This window comes from Buteo buteo, chromosome 1 (assembly GCF_964188355.1).
Source record: "Buteo buteo chromosome 1, bButBut1.hap1.1, whole genome shotgun sequence".
Taxonomy (NCBI): Eukaryota; Metazoa; Chordata; class Aves; order Accipitriformes; family Accipitridae; genus Buteo; species Buteo buteo.
Genome location: NC_134171.1, coordinates 43,872,365 through 43,889,989, shown reverse-complemented (window position 1 = coordinate 43,889,989; position 17,625 = coordinate 43,872,365). Strand labels below are relative to the sequence as shown.

Genomic DNA, 17,625 nt, shown 5'->3' with positions numbered 1-17,625 from the left:
ATAGAGTCTTTAGGAAAACATCCAGTATGATCTGATATTTCATGGATTGATCATATTCAAAGTTAAAAAAAAAAAAAAGGCAGTTTAACACTGAGATTGATAGCAAAAAATAAGATATCGGCAATATCACCAAAATTATTTATTACCAAAACTAAAGACTTTAAACTCTTTACTTTGGATTCTCTTTTGTCTTAGAGTATTCATTTATACGTTAGTTCCTTGAAAAACTTACACTCAGTATTTTCTGTTTGTTATACTACAAAGATCACAATAGGCAGATGCACTTCGTTTTCCTAGTTACTCTTTGGCTTCCACTGCAAAAGGAACTTTTCATTACTCAGAATAATGTTGATGAGCATTTAAAATTTTTTATAAGGATTTTTTATTCACTTTTTATTTTATATAACAGAATAACTCATGTCTGCATCCACGTGATACACTGCAACAAACTGCTCAACTACACAGGACAAGGGTTACCACATTTCAGTTTTTTAGAATTCTCTTCTTTATCTACCCCAAAACTCTGGGAATAAAAAAGGAATTTCAGACCATATGAGAGCAAGACCAGTAGTTCTGACCAGGCCATTCCATGTTCATCTGTCCCAGAAGAGTGTACAATTCAAGTCATTAAGCTGCAAGCATCTGGGATGCACCAGACTCAGTGCAACTGATCTGCACATATGCATTGGCTACCTGCTTAGCACTTAGTGCTTAAAAAATGCATGCCAACGCCAAACAGCAAAAGGGGCATTCTTCCAGTCTGAAGAAATCTTGCTTAGAGGTACAGCAAAAGTAACAAGGAATAGCAGATTTGGCAATTATCCGATGACCTCTGCAGTAATGAAATTCAGTATAATTTTACCCTTACGCTGTGTATAGTCAACATTCTTCTACGTATAAATATATACGGCTAGGAATTTAAGAATTACTTCCAAGGCTCCTTCTGTCCTTTTTCCAAAGGTCAAGAATAAATCATTACCCTATTAAAAAGCTTATATCAGATTAAATTGAATGTTGCATCACTGTGGCTACAACAGAGAAAGCAAAGACTGTTTTGCAGACTTTATTATTTGCAAACAGTTTCTATGAACTCGTCTTGAAAATACATTATGCTTCTAGACTACTACTAATGATTACACTTTTCCTTACATCTTTTATGTGGTTATGTTACCCTCCAAAGTAAATCACAATGCTCAGTCCCACAGGACTGTCAGAAAACATCAGAAACATCCCAACTGTCAGAAGCATCCCAATTGCCTTGGATATACTTGGACCAACTCTGTTTTTTTTCTCCTGGATAGATTCAAATAGGGTGCAACCCAATAACTACGATCCTAATTTTGTTCCTATCCTTTTTCCTACTACTTCATTTGACAGCTGGTAAGAGCAAGGCTTGTTGGTCTTTCTTGAATTTGCCAAAGACAAAAGTATTAGCAACAAGTTCTCCTTGTTTCATATTATTGAAACATTACTCTGTTTCATTTTTCCATTGCTTTATCTGTTTTAAAAGAGCAGAAAGAGTAATTGTATTTTCTTTGTTTTTCTGAGCTGCAGCAGTACTCTGTTCACTTTGTTAAAACTATATGCTCTTTTTGTACTCCTGCTTCTGAAGTTAAACCTTTAGAAAGAAGGTAGCTAAATAATAACAGCATATTAGCAGCCTCTGAAGTATCTTTTAATCCTCTTAAACTGTGCATACAGGAATACTACAGAGGGTGATCAACTTCAAATACTGACCTTAAAAGAAAACTAGACAAAAAAAGATCAGATTCCTATGAGACATAGTAAACTGTGTTATAAACCTGCTTAAAACTTTCATTCGCACTTTAATTCAGATAAGGAGACAATCCTGCTGAACAGACGAAACAGAACAAAACCATCTTAATTACCTAGTTTCCCCTAAAGCTGGGTTTACAACTCTTTTTAAATGTTTCATGCTCTCCTGCTATTAAGAATCTCAGGAATTTATAACAGACCTCTATTATAAACAGGATAAATAATGCAGGCAGTTTTGACAAAAATTATTATAATATATATATATATATCTATCTCTATCTCCAGGATTTCTTCTGATTTGCCTTGCACCCTTATCAATGGCAAACATGAGATTGGTTTTTCTCCTACAAAAACACATTTCAGTACTAGTAAATCACAATACAAACCTGTTTTTCAAAGCCATTTAATTTTAGGGGGTAGTTATGTTTTAAAGCTGAATGCTTTTAATTTAGCATTCAGACTATTATAAAGGTGCCACCATGCTAATGAGCCAAAGCTTACAAGTTGATACAAGTGAAAACTGCTGATGCTTGCAAGCAAGGTGGCTATAGCACTTGATCTTGCAGTATCAGCAGGAACAAGAGTTAAAACAGATGCCACAGTTAATTTCATGGATCTTGGTGCCTTCAGGGAAGAAGTTGGGTTTTTCCTTCTCCATGAAGACTTTTATGTTTTATTTAGAGGATTTCTGACATGTCAAGTAGCCTGCATCTTGTATATAAAATTAAGATAACAAGAAAAAAAAAAATGTACTTTGTGAAGCAGATAAAAAGCAACACAGTTGGGTAATTATGATAATTGGAACCACAGTGTATCTATCTAATAGTTTTATTAATATATGTTTTCATAATGCTGATTCATCAAGAGTACACTAAAAATTATATTTTTGTTTATTTACAGATACAAAATCTGCCCTCTTGGTAGTGAAAGGAGTGGAGATATAAAAATGTATCACCTGGCATAGATTAAGGTCATGCTGATACTAGTGCATATTTGTTTAACTTTTCTTATCAAGACTTAGAGTAAAGCTATAGTAACCTACACGAGGACTCAAAGCTAGCAGGACTGAGAAGATTGTAAAATGATAATTAGGCATGAATAATAAGGCTGGGTTTTTTTTTTAAGCAAGAGGAAGTCGTTATTTTCCAAAGACAAACAATTAGAAGTCTGTAAGGATTGCCCTGGAGAGGAGGCACATTGTTAAACTCTTTTCCGCATTGCATCATCTTTTCAAACTTTTAGAAATTATCACAGCTTGAAATTAGGAGGATAATCAGATGACGTGAACATGGCCTAAGTATCATCATACTTTCACTGCACATAGAAACGTTTTCAGTGCATCAGTGAATACACAGTAGCCACATAAACTGTTCCACTAGTGCCTCAAAACATTGCACTAATCAAAAGAACAATGGTTCTCAATTGTGAAAGAGAGTTCAAACATTTATGCAAAGAAAGCAAAAGTGAAACAGTAAATCAATATTGTTCTTCTGTATATATGCTCAGGAGAGGCGAGTAAGTTTTCTTAGTGAAAATTTGTACTTTTTATGTGTAAGAACTGATTATATTTTAATTATTGGAAGAAAGAGGAAATTGTCTAACCAAGTAAGGACATGCTGATACCAAGTGAAATTCTTTTGTTGCATAGTAATTTATTAGCATATATGCTTAAAGTTAGCTTAAGTAGAAATTAATTTTCATGACAGAGTTCAGCTTCAGAAAATACATATTTAAATTTTTGCCCGAGATCCAACATGCATCTTAAAAAAAAAAAAAAAAGTAAAAAACCCCCACAATTCAGAAAGTGACACCATATCACCAAGATGTTAACTCTGTAATTAGCACATTTTATTTCTGTCAATTTCAGTGTAGTAGCTATAGAAACATTACCAACAGCTGCCAAAGACAGACTTTTTAACCCCTGGCTTTTAAAGGACTTTGATATTTTAAAGAAAATATCAAAATTCCACCAGCTATTAAGACAGTCACTTCTGAAAACTGATACTGCAACTATTCAATAGGGACCATAGATAACGCAGTTGAAGTTGTGAAGTAAACAGAGGATTAAACTACTAAAGATTCAATTACTGTTACTGAGAACTGGTTGCAAAAAGGATATCACATGTTCTTTAAATACCACTGGGTTTACAACCTACTTGAAGACAACTCTGTGAAACTCACTGATCCAACACTCCTCAAGTAGCTTCACTATCCAACAATCTCTGACATAATTACAGGACAAAATAACTCAGCAGTAGGTTATAGAACCTGTTAAAAGCACCACATGCTTTACCTTCCAAAAATAAGCAGGAGGGGCTAATAAACTAGTTTAAAATAATTACCTGATAAAGTATTTTTCTAGCAGTTATCTCCCATTGATGAGCAATGAAACACTTAAATATAACTGCATGTTGACGGGATAAAAATAGTATCAGCAAAAAATATTACCATCACATCAGTAATTGAGACACAAACATAGCTGCATCCTGTTAGCTTATTCGAACATTGCATGAACAGAAAGATAATGCTGATCCAGATACTTAGCATACGATCTGCATCTCTTTGGTTATTTATTCTCAATAGAACTACTGCGACACACTTCTAAAGCCTTTAATGTATCATAAGATTGGCAAGGCCCCTTCATTTACATAATTAAGGCAATTATAGCCATTATAATCGAATGCAACACCATTTTAATGGTCCGGACTACATTTAAGCTTCCAGCTTTATAATCCATAAAAGCTGGTTGGCAGAGAGTAAAAAAAGATAATGAACATATCCTAAAAAAACATGCTCTCATGACTATCTAAAATAGTTTAATAGACTTTGTTGTGCTACACAGACTAAACTTTCCTAACAATTTGGGTGTTTTGGAGACTCTAGGACTGAAATTGTTCGTGAATTGTTTCATGACCTAGGTTAAAATTAATGATTATCAAACATAAAATTAAACATCATTAATTATCTTCTTTCATCATAATGGCTTGTCTAACTCTCTTAAAATTGCAGCAGCACACACAAAACCACAGGATGATACACTGAAGATAACATTTTTGCCTCTAAAGACATATTTACCATCAGTTTTTTTTTTCCCCTACTAAAAACCAAGGGGAAAGGAAATAAAGAAATCAACCGGGCTAATCAAAACTTTCATAATCAATGAATTTAAAGCAATCTCCTATACAGAAGTCTTTTCCTTTGTGAAAAGTATATGAATAATTTGTAGTAGTAAGAAAACAACTCTGAGTGACTAGTTACTCATCTTGTATATATTGAGTCTTTACCTAAAAAGAACCAGAGTCTAAATGGCCCTGAGTGTCTGAACAGTCCCACAGAAATCAAGGATTAAAAAAAGGCAATGTATCCTAAGTCTTAAGCGTCCATCCCATGTGTGTAAGCTCACTCTCATATTGATTTGTTGCGAACCAGCTAGTTTTGTGTGAGACAAAGTTTGTGAAGTTCATCCTGAAATTGCTCCCCATGCACAGGATGGACAAGGCCACCGAGGAATCCCAGCTGTGCTCGTGTCCTCAAGTATGCACACCCATTCTCAAAGGCGCAACTGGCATAGCACATACATGCCCTTGGTGTCCTGTGATAAAAATACTCACACAGTGAGAAGAGATGCAGCACTTACATTACTTTAGACACTTAGAAATTAAAAACTTTATTATTCAGATACTTTTAGCACAGGGACAGATCTGCCAGTTAAATGCCCATTTGCTGGTAACGGAAGAAATATGAGAAGCAACGTCTCAAAATGCAGCCCACAGCAGGCTAGAACTGCTTTCCACTGCCTTGACACCCAAGGAATTTTCCTTTTAAACATAAATGTGGGGACCTGATATACCTGGATTTGACAAAGCTGCGTAGATTTGAGTATTCAAGGCTGCCAAAAGCAGCCATAAAAAGTGGAAGAACTCGGAAATAACAAAGCAGCCCAAAGGAAAAGCAAAGAGGAAGAGGTTCTGGAGAAGACTGCTGTTGCAAAGACTCTTGGAACTGTGAGCAAAGAGCTGTTTCCAGTGATAGGAATGTAATATTCCAGCTTTCCCTTTAGTGTTACAGCTCTTTGTAATATTGACAAAAAGCACTTAGCTAACAATCCTTTCTAAGGATTTTGTTTAATCCTGGCAACAATAAGATGTTCTTTTTCACAGCATTCTTGAATATGTTCTGCAGTGCTATGGGGGTTATTTTTCATATACACAGCATAAACAAGTTTCCTGGATTCTAGCCTTCTTTTATATAAACTATACTATTATGGAATGGACAGTCTCCCCTTAATCCTTCACTTCCTTCTAACAGTCAGGTTCAATGGAATTTTAATTTCTTCTGCAATTATGACTTCATTGCAGAGAATTAAATAAATATAAATCACTATTCAAACACATGCTACCTTTTTTTTTTTTTGACACTATCAGCTCCACTCTGATTTCAATTCATAGTACACTTTTTACCAGAATGTCTCTGCCTCATTACTCTACTTGCATTTGTGGTATCTCTTCTTTTCTGCAAGACATGTATTTCTATCCCTTGTTCCCAAATATTTTAACCCCTGTAAGAACAGAACGCAAAAGCAAAAATTTCTTTTTAGCCAAAAGATTATCTATAAATTACTGTCCTGGTTTCAGCTGGGATAGAGTTAATTGTCTCCCTAGTAGCTGGTATGGTGCTATGTTTTTGAGTTAGGTATGCGAAGAATGTCGATAACACACTGATATTTTCAGTTGTTGCTAAGTAGCGTTTAGTCTACAGTCAAGGATGTTTCAGCTTCTCAAGCCCAGCCAGCAAGAAGGCTGGAGGGGCACAAGAATTTGGGAGGGGACACAGCCAGGGCAGCTGACCCAAAGTGGCCAACAGGGTATTCCATACCATGTGACGTCACATCTAGTATATAAACTGGGAGGAGTGGGGGCGCGGGGATTGCTGCTTGGGGACTAATGGGGCATCGGTTAGCAGCTGGTGAGCAATTGCACTGCGCATCATTTGTATATTCCAATCCTTTTATTATTACTGGTGTCATTTTATTAGTGCTACCATTGTCATTATTAGTTTCTTCTTTTCTGTTCCATTAAACTGTTCTTATCTCAACCCACAAGTTTTACTTTTCCCGATTTTCTCCCCCTGTCCCAGTGGGCTGGGGGAGAGAAGTGAGTGAGCGGCTGCATGGTGCTTAGTTGCTGGCTGGGGTTAAACCATGACAATGACTAATCAATTCTAGTTATCTTTTTTGAACTATAAAGCTGCTTAAAACAAAATGAACACAGCTTGTTCCATGCAAGACAAGTTTGAAATTACAGGAGAAACTCATGCATTTGAAGCAAAAATGCAAATGGAGCCACCTCTACAGCCTAACAATAGGCTACTCAGCTACACCTCCATTTCCCCCCTTCAAACACAGCCACAGGCCCTTCATATTTCCCATGTTTTACCATTTAGTCTCAACCATCTAACTAAACCATGGGGTCTTCAAAGCTTCCCATTTGCCAAGTTCAGGTGTGCTTTTCCACATCACACATGGAGCAGACCTGGAAAGAAGCCTATACTCCTCATTTCCAACCCTTCCCTGGGTTCCAGGGGAAGGACGCCTGGGCACGTGGTGTGCTCTGACTAAGCCCCAGGCTAGATGACAAGGGGACCAGGGGATTGTGAGCATGCAGGTCAGATACACCTTCTCATTCCCAACACATTCTCTGTCATTCTACACCACATTAGATTGCTTTATTAATCACACTACATTAGATTACTACTAATTATGATGGAGAAGTCTCTTTTTAGAAAGTCTTAACATGGAGTTTGATTAATGAAAGAAGAGACTGCTGATAATTTTACTTGGCTTAGCATCGCTCAAGCAAAAAAAAATATATTCTGTTTAAGAATCTAAAAGAGATTCATGAAGAAAATTTATCTTAACATTGATGGAATAAACAATAAAACTGGCTCCATTAAGTTTCAGTTATTACACACAGTAATGAATATGAAATAAAAGTCTTTTACAAATAAAATAATACAGTATTTTCCTGCGAGCAAATTCCCTTTCTTTTGTATCATATAGAAATAATTTATAGATACAAATGAATTCTTGCTAAGATTATTAGTCTGCCATCTTAGAAAAAAACCTAACATTTATAAAGATACTAAAGCAATAAAATCTGATTAAACAATAGTACTTCCTATTAAAAATCAAGTAAAAAATGGTATATAATTCACCTTATATAGAACAGAGAGAAAAGAAGACATTCTTAATGAATTAGCCTGACCAAATTTCAAAGCATAAATATCTACAAAGCATCAATTTTCACTTTACCTTCAAAAAGCTTGTATTTATATATAATGTATACTTACAGCTTGACTTTACTGTAAATGTATACAATGAATTAAAGAAAGTGAAAAATAATATTTTAGCTTGCATGCCTGGACAAATATAGGTCTAAGATGAACAGCTTTGAGATTGGGAAGTGAATACTATGTATTATAGTATAAAAAGCAATAAAGCCAAAGTGGACTTTTACTGCTAAGTCAATACCCTCTAAAGAACTAAAATGGATATACAGTAATACATTTTAGTTTTGCAGTGTCTTTAAAATTATAAAATGTTTCAGAAACATTAGTAAAGCAGAGTTCAGAAACATTAGTAGAGTAAGAAAGCTTACCTACAGATAATGTCTTTTCCTCTGACAAGGAAACTGAGTCACAGTGTTAGAACCTATTTACAGTTAAATCAATGGCAAGATTCACACTGATGCCAATAGTAAAGGCAAGAGTAGAAATACTAGCCCAGATCTGATTTTTGTGGTCAGCCCACAGTGACATCAATCTCAAACTGTACATGCCAAAACAGATGAGACAAATTCCTGGTTTTGAGTGCTTCCACTGATAGTTGTACACTTGTATTTCAGGGTTCATCTAAAGACTATTTTGAGAAAAATCAGCAAAATTTTCTAATGAAAATTAAGCAACTAAAAAAGTACAGACGTTTTTATTTAATGTTGCATTCTATAGAACTGCAGTAGCAATTACGTAACAAAATATTTTACTGAATCATAAATACATGGCTAAGAAAAACAGTAGAAAGCTGACAATTACCTAATACAAATTTAACTCACATATATAAAATGTTGCTACTGTCTATACTCCCAAACTACTGAGACTGCCTCCTTCCATTTACTATGCATACTCTTCAGAGAAAGTTAATAACTGAGAGTAGTTTCTTCATGACGAAAACCAGCATACTTCTCTTTATATTTCTTTTTATAGGTTAGTCAGTTATTTTCTGTAACAAGCGTGGCAGCGTAAAATTAGATGCTATAATTAGATCTTTTGGGAAATATTTTAAAACATATTAACATATTTGCAAATAAACCCCAAACAGCACTATAACCTAACAGTCATTTTCTCTGGTTTGTTATTTTTGTCTTACTTGAGGTTTGAAAGTTCAGTTTTATCCTTGACCACACAGCATGAACTTCTTCATCTTATAGATGGGAATTTTGCTCATTGTCTCATATAAATGACTTCTCCTGGCTACCCCATAACTGATCACTGATAGTATTAGGCCTAATTAGTCTAGTAGATGTTGCTTTGGATACAGATTTTATTCTATTGATGTCCTGGAGTTAATCTTGCAGAAGAGAAAAGGGGAATTACACAATAGTACTATATGTCCTTGAAAGGTAATAATACAAAGTAGAGATTAAGGAGTTAACACAAATGTTATTTTTGGCCCTAAATCTCTTTATTTGTGAAGTCTGGAAACAATTCAGTGTTCTCTTTGAATACAAACAAAACAAAAGCTGTTTTTTGGCATCTATACCTGTACTATATGAAGAGTGGCTGAGGTCATGTATTGAGAAGATGCTGCTATGTAAATAAAATAAGAGGATTTGGGAGAGTGCTGTTTTGCTATTTGTTTAAAAAGAGTCCCTATATTTGTTTTTCAAGCACTGATGCACATGGAATGAAACAAAATCCACAGTGTCTTTAATCCTACTGTTACTTATGCTCATCTCTCCGTAGCAATTAAAAATTCAGCAGTATGCAGTATAAAATAGGATGCAGCTGAGAGAGCACCTATGTTCTGTGATTAAAGTCTTTCATATATGCTAACTAAAATACTTTCAGCATGTAATGTTGCCTTTTTGCTTCCTCTGGCAAAAGCTTAGACTCAAAGAGTATGACATTTAAAGCAGCTTCCTACATTACCTATATAGTCCTCCTCAGATGATCAGATAAAGACCCTTTTTTTTGTTTTCCCCAAGAAGATAAGTCTACCTCTCTTATTTTAGTGAAAGTATCAAGTGAGCTGTTACCACAGGATTTATTAGAAATTAACTAAAACAATTGTTGAGAGCAAATTCTTCTATTTCAGGAGCCAATCAAAATGGGTATTTAGTATTTTACCCACAAGTTTATAGCTTTTTCCATCTAAAATGCAGGACCCTCAACTGATTCTGAGGTTTTGGGTATGGCTGCATGTTCTGGTTGCATGTTCCAGCTGCATCCTGACTCTATGTCAGGGCAGAATCCCAACCTTGTTTCAATGAAGAAGATATCCAAAGACATAATCCAGGAGGATGCTGTAGCACACATCAGCTTAATCTTTGAAACAGACTGAGAGACCAGGATCCTCGGCATATCATGGCACACATTTATCACAGTGTTAATGTAGCTGAACAGGGACATAAAACATAGGCACTCTGTCAAGCTTTTTGGATTTAAAGATAATTAAACTTTCCCAACGCATGCGCTCTAGAATAGAGCAAATTCAAGCCTACTGACAATGGATGCTTTTCTTAGATACCTTTGGAAGGTCTTTGACCACAGAGTTGTGAGCCATACACTCATCTGTCCTGGCATTCAAAATATGTTTAGTGAGGATCTTCCTGTAAGTGCAGAAATCCCATGTATGTCTTCATTGAGCATATTCCTTTAGTCTGACATACCCAGTGGGATTTTGTCATCTACATTGCCAAATGTCCCATATTAGGGTGCTGTGACAATGAAAAGGAGACATACCCAGGTATTTGGTCCAGGCAAGAAAAGAACTCAACCAAAACAGTCCAGCAACACCATCTTGTTGTGTCTGGAAGGTTTTAATTATTATTACTATTTTATACTTTTTAAATTATTATTTACTTGATAAGCCTCTATATAACCTATATAACAAGTAAAGGAAAAGCAGAAGGAAATGTCTACAATGATGCAATGAGTGCAGTACCACTTAAGGCAGAGCAAATAATTTCCTTCTATCTCAGTTTCTGAATGGACGTGAAACAATTTTATTTCATAGATTGACATATTCCTTCCTCTGCATTATTCTGCAGCTTTTGAGAGACGTTAAATGCTATAGCTGATCACAGAGAAGGCTGTTGTCTGGACCTCCCTTTTTATTTTCTGGAGGGTGGGGTATAGAACTCCTCAGTCCACCAACCTCTACTTTCCTAAGAAATACTTACCAATCCAATATCATTAATTTTCCATATCTCAACTAGTAATATAAGTACAATGCTAGTAAAAAAGAAAACCAAGGAAATATTAAGACTGGAAACAAGGCAAATTTCATACAGAAAGAGATTATAGATGAATCTAAATCCTGTCTCATGACAGTCTAAAACAGACAACATGGGTCTTGACCTATACCATGAGAATTAAATAACAGTACAAAATGACTTCCACCTGTCCATCTTTTTGTTCTTGTAATGTCTTGAACTGGTATTTTTCGACTGTTAAAAACTCTGAGGATTTTGCTGTTGGCGTTCATTCCTCCTTCTGAATTAACAAAACCTCTTAATAACCCTGGCCTTCTAGACCCTGCAAGATACAACCTAAGAAGCACATGTACTTGGCAAACTAAAGTAAATAGAATTTTAATGCCTGCCAGGCCTAAACATGAAAACATACAAACAAGTGAAGACATTTCATCCATTTAGTGTAAAAATAAATTGCTTTGTAATCATGTAATATATTGATTTTCCCTCTTATTCTTATCTTCCTTCTAACTACAGCTTGAGCCACGAACATCAAAAATCAAATTCTGACTTTATATGGTGAGGCACGTACTCAAGTGTTCACACCTAGTAAGCTTTTAATTAAGCCTTCTGGTATATAATTTTCTTTCTAGTAGATCCTAAAGGATATTCAGGATTATTTTCCCACCTTATTATATAAAGGTACTTATTAAACTTTTGTAGAAATTAACAGAAGACTACAGTTAGTAGGAGATGGTAATACGGTGTAAGACGAAACAGTGGGTCAGACACATTTTCAGAGTAATTTCATTATAATTAGAATGGCCAAAGTCACTGAACAAAGCTGAACTATCCTCAAAGTAGAAAGGTTTGTGCAATCTTTCATTCGTGCTGAAAGAGAGAGGAGAAAAATGGAACTTTCCATTATACATCTAGAGATTTTTGTTAAAAACATATTGCTAAGCATATCTTTATTCATTAAAGGTTTTAATCACAACTTTTGAATTACATCACATATAATGCAAGGAATGAAGCAACATCTGCTATCTCCTGAATAAGGACCATTTCAATGTATACTCAAAAAATATAAAATGTAACAGGTTTCAAGTCAATATGTCATGCTCAGTAAATGGATTGTAAACACTTATTTGAGAATATGAGTACACTGCTATAGAGAGACATGTTTTACGTTTTGTCAAAAAATTCAAAATAGCAAAAGCAACACTAAATAAACTAAAAAGCAAGACAATACTTCTGGGATCATGCCAAGGTATCAATGAGTTTGTTAGGCAATTGCAATGGTCGTTAATGATGCCCATTAATATCAAAAGAAGCTCTTGTGCCTGAGAAAAGTATTTTGAATATGTAAACCTGCAAAATAAAACATCATTGTGAAGCAGAAAGTTCCCTTGTGACTATAGTTCATTCAACTTTTTATTCTTGCTGTTTTCCACCCATTATTAACTATTTAGGTTACAAAATTAAATATTTCTTTTTTCTAACAGGATAGTAAATTTCCTGTACCAAAGTCTTGAAAACAGTTGACAACTTGAAAGAACTCTCCCACAATCTCACTCCTTCAATAACATTTTAAAACTTAAATTTTTATTTTCTTTGAGGAATGTTGGCAATGTGTACTTATGTTATACAAATTTGTCCATTTGGGTGTCTATTCATAGGTCTCAAATCAATTCACTATAAATCAAACATGAATCAGTACTGGACTAGAAAACTGGAGATGAAACTGCAATAAAATTTAATATTACTTAAATATTGACTTGGAAAAGACACAGCTGAAAAAAAGAATAAGTTAAAATTAGCAAAAAGTGCCAAAAGACAGAAGAGCACTCAAAAAAATGATTTTTGTTCTAAAACCCGCACTTTTTTAAGGAAACAAATTACATTAAGTAAAATGAAAATCTGTTAATGAGACAAGAAAACATTTCAATAGAAAAGCCTTATCTCCTTCACCTCTACTTCTCTATTATTAAGTCACCTAATTTTTCCTGAAGAAATTTTGCTGTCAGTATTGTAATCTCAGGTTGGCTGAAAAGAAACATGATTTAAATAAAGTCAAAATAGCCAATTGCCAAAAGCTTTGCAATACACTTTAAATTACTAAAGGGTAGATGTAGGTTGGTGAATTGCACATTACTAAATAAATGTAACAAAACTCTAAATAAATGTGCTATTGCAGTAGATGAAAAAAATAGTTTAAAATAAGTCTGTGCATGCGTCTGTGAATGTCTAAAATTGAACTTTTGAACCCTCAAGCACCAGGCTGCTACTTGCTAGCTGCAATTGGTATGAACTGGTGTAAATTTTGATAAAACAGAGATGGCATTTCCTGAATCCTCCATTAAATAAAGAGACATGGGACAGAACTAACAATTAGGACGCTGATCACACACTGTGCCTCTGCACATAAGACTTTTTAGATTGGGAAAATGTGGGCAGGGGTGGTGGGGATAGTAGGGACTGAAAGGGTGTGTCCTGGAAGAAGAATGGCTTCCCAAGAAGAGGAAGGGGGCCCTGAAAGAAGACAGTTAAGATCCTGGCTGGTGGAAAGATGCTGGAAGTGAGGAGATCAGCAAGATGCATTGAGACGAACGCTGGGGGACACCATGGCTAGTAACACCTGATAGGTAACTGCATGCAGCTGCATAGCAGAAACCAACATGATTTTCTGCCTGACTGTTCCAGGTCAGCAGTGACCTCCCTGCTTGGAAGATAAGCTGAGATCTACTGAAGGCAGCGCTGGGTGGGAGGGTGAGAGATGAAATGAAGTTGAGTAAAAGCTCTAATCACACCAGTTCTTAAATAAATTCCAGTATTCAGATGCACTACAGGTTCTTGTTTACTGTCTTGCCTGTGATAGTTACAGAATCGGCTAAATGTCATTGTATATGGTAGGTGTACATGTTCCTATTCACTTTAGATAGCTGAATATGGAAGCTAAGCATGCTTCATACCCAAAAGAGAAACAGAAAAAGGATTGATCTGGTGCTTGTTTCCTGGGCAGTTGGGGATGGATGGGAGGATGGGTGATCTGAAATGCCAGAAGGTAAAGCAGACAAGGTGTGCAGAGGTAAGCATTAAAGGTTAACAGGACTTTTTGTACAAATGAGTGCAACATCTGCATTTACCCCATTGACTGATCTCATGTCCTTATCCCAGTGATGCAGTTGGTAAGTCTACATTTTGCATCATGTATATTTGTTCTTATCCATCAGACTGAAAAGCAGGACAAGCAAAAACATTGTCCTCCACAACAGGCAAGGGACAGGGCTCAGTATGTCTAGGAGGATTGTTTTGGGCAAAAAATGGTGCCCAGACACTGCCAAAGGGACAGAATTCTCCCCAGTCTTGTAAAATGTGCAGTGCACAGAAGCCTTCCTAGTTTCTGGCTCCAAAACCACCGGAAAAAAGACTCAGAGGAGCTTAGGAAAATAAACACCTGCAGACTCCAGCTCAGTGAAATCCCTACATTCACAACTGTGCAAGCCAGTATGACCTGGATACCCCAAATCCTGGCACATACTTGAAAAGGAGATTAGGGTGAAAATAGGGCATGAGGCAATGGCTACACCTGGAAAATAAGACAGGCTCCTATAAGTGCTTCCTCACTTGTCTCTTAATTAACACCTCTGTCTCTAGTGGTGGTGCCTCCCATTCATTCTGGTTTACATTTTTTTCTCATTCTGCTTCTACAGAACTCCCTAAGCCACCTCTTTCTTCCATACTGCTCATCTTCATTTATTTCTAACTTTGTGTGACCCTTTCCTCTAACAGTACCTCAAGTGCTCTTCAGATTTTCCCTCTCTTTCTATGGCAGTACACTAAATTTGTTCTTCTTTTCTTTCTCTTTTTTAAAAATTACTGGAGCACCTGCTGTATTTTATGTGATACTCATTGCTTTCTCTAAACTAAAACCAAAACAGAAATATGACAAGGAAAGATCTTTATTTTATTGTGTCCTTTTTTGCTTGTTTGTTTTGTTACGAACTTAAATATTTAATTCTAGATCAAATTCTTAGCCCTTTCATTTTTGGATTCAAGCTAACAGCCCCTGCATGTCAGTCAGGTTCAATGTTACAGAGTGTATCACTAAAATGAGCCAGCTTTCACAAAAACTAGGAAGCCCGCACCTGCCCCATGCATTCATCAGAGAGAGAGATTAGATAAACTTCAGAGTTTACTTCCAACTAAGAGTTTCCTATGATTTTACAATCAGGTTCACATATATTTTAAAAGGCAAACCTGTCTTTCTGAATAGTGCTTTAATCTTGCTTCCCATAGGAGTGTGGAGTTCCACAACAAAACTATTTCGGGAAAGTTCATAGACATACTTTGCTCCCTAGATACACCAAAAATTCAGTAGAATTTGTCAATCTGAAGAAATGAAAAACTGTCTTTGGGGACGTATTTTAGGAAACACTCACTCACTAATCTTACTTTGCCTCTTTAGCTTCGTCAAATTTCTAAGCAACTGATGTGTGTATACAGCTTAGAACACTTAATGGAGTTCCATTTAAAAAAAATAATTGTATTCTTAAAACAAAAGTTCTTATAACAAAAGTTGTAACAAATTTTGTATTCTGTTACAATAATGGCTGAAATTTCAGTAATGATACTCAGCTCACTTTCATATTTCTCATGTCTCCTGGCCTTTGGCCTTGTAAAGAAATGATATTCAAATTTCAATGTTGCAGTAAAATGTAGCAGTTGGAAAAGCCCTGTATTTTGCTTGCCCTGACAATCTGTCAGGACAGGATTAGTGTTAATTCCCATACTCATATAGGATCTTTTTTCTTTTTCTTTTACATAACTAAGCACAAGTAATCTTGATCCCTTGGCAGTATAAATTTTCAAGAGTTCATTCCTAGGAGTTTATTTGTAATTAAGAACTATTCCATTTTCTTGAAGCCAATAACATTTGTCTATAGATCGTTTTCAGTGTTTAAGTACAGGAGTACTAAAAATAGAAATAGTGTGCTTGAAAGAACACACACAAAGACAAAACCAACTGCATCAGGTGAAACAGCTTCCAGCAGAGAAAAAGCTAATTTTTTTTTTTTTTTTTTGTAAAAACAGGGCAATGATACTATATTAAAAAACTAACACTAGAGAATAGTAGGCCTGCTACTCACACAGAGATGCTTCTCAGATCATTATCTTAATTTCACTTCATGCCCACTGCTAAGCAAATATCCCCGCATCTATGCTGGAGATGCAGAAAATGTTGCTAGTGAAAACTGCAGCTGCATTAATGCTATACTATATGTCTTATCAAAGGGGCCACATTAACCATATAAGGCTGGGTCTTCCGGTGTTTTTCACTGGGGCTGGCAATATGAGCAGATGACAGATTTATCTATTTATTTACAGTTACTACATGAAATTGTAAATTAATGCTTTAAAAAACCTCAAGGCTGTATCTTTTTGCAGAGGGGTTATAGCATAGAGAATATTTAATTACACATATTCAATCAATATTTAATTACATCAATGATATTGCTGAAGACCAAAAAACTGACTAAAGGAGTGTTTCAGAGAAGTTTTTTAATGACTTGTATGTGTGCACACAGGTCCATGTTTGCAGTGGTCTTCTCTATTCATTGTTAAACGAACATTAATTCATTTTTTAAACTAGGAAAAAAAATACTTTTGGCAGTAGCTACAGCTTATCATGGAAACAATAAGATTCTCTTGTACAATAAATTTGGAATAAAGCATCAAACCATAATGGATTACCAACGTTAACATAATCCAGGAATGTAACGCTGGTTTCTTTTATCATTATAAGGTTGCTACAGGAAAAAAAAAACCTTCAAAAACAAATTTTGGTGTATTTTCAATGAGGATACATTGCATAAAGATTTTAGATTACTCATCAAAAGTGTGACTATACAGAAAGAAGAAAAAAATACATCTAACAAAGATCAGTCTAAAGAAATACAAAAATGCAGATCTCCAGTCATGCTGTTCTCAGCAAATTCAGGTCCATGGTGGCCTAAAACCTCATGCTATGATGGCTCTCTATTCAGGAGTACCAAAGATGGTATCCTGTCTTGGTTAACAACAACCTTCCAAAATCACCTGGGAGTCACTGAAATACAAATTCACTCAGCCACAAATTTTTTTCTCCAGTTGCACCAATGGCTAAGAAGCATTGCAAAGCAACTGCATCTTCCAGCCACCTAATCTCATGCATGGTCCAAAAGGAAGCTGATTTATTCCTGTCACTTTTCAAACAAAGAACTCACTTTTGTATGACAGCCTTTACTAATAGTTCCACAGTTTAAGTGCATCTGCTTGCTCCTATGAGCAGTAACAAGGACTTTTAAGTTTCCTCTTTTCTATCACACTTCATTTTCTT

At 35.5% G+C, this 17,625-nt stretch overlaps 1 protein-coding gene across 1 annotated transcript in view; it reads right to left on the bottom strand.

Annotated features, from left to right (window-relative positions):
- The window catches only part of SPOCK3 (SPARC (osteonectin), cwcv and kazal like domains proteoglycan 3), a 231,752-nt gene that overhangs the window by 47,399 nt on the left and 166,728 nt on the right, over positions 1 to 17,625 (bottom strand). The window lies entirely within an intron of this gene.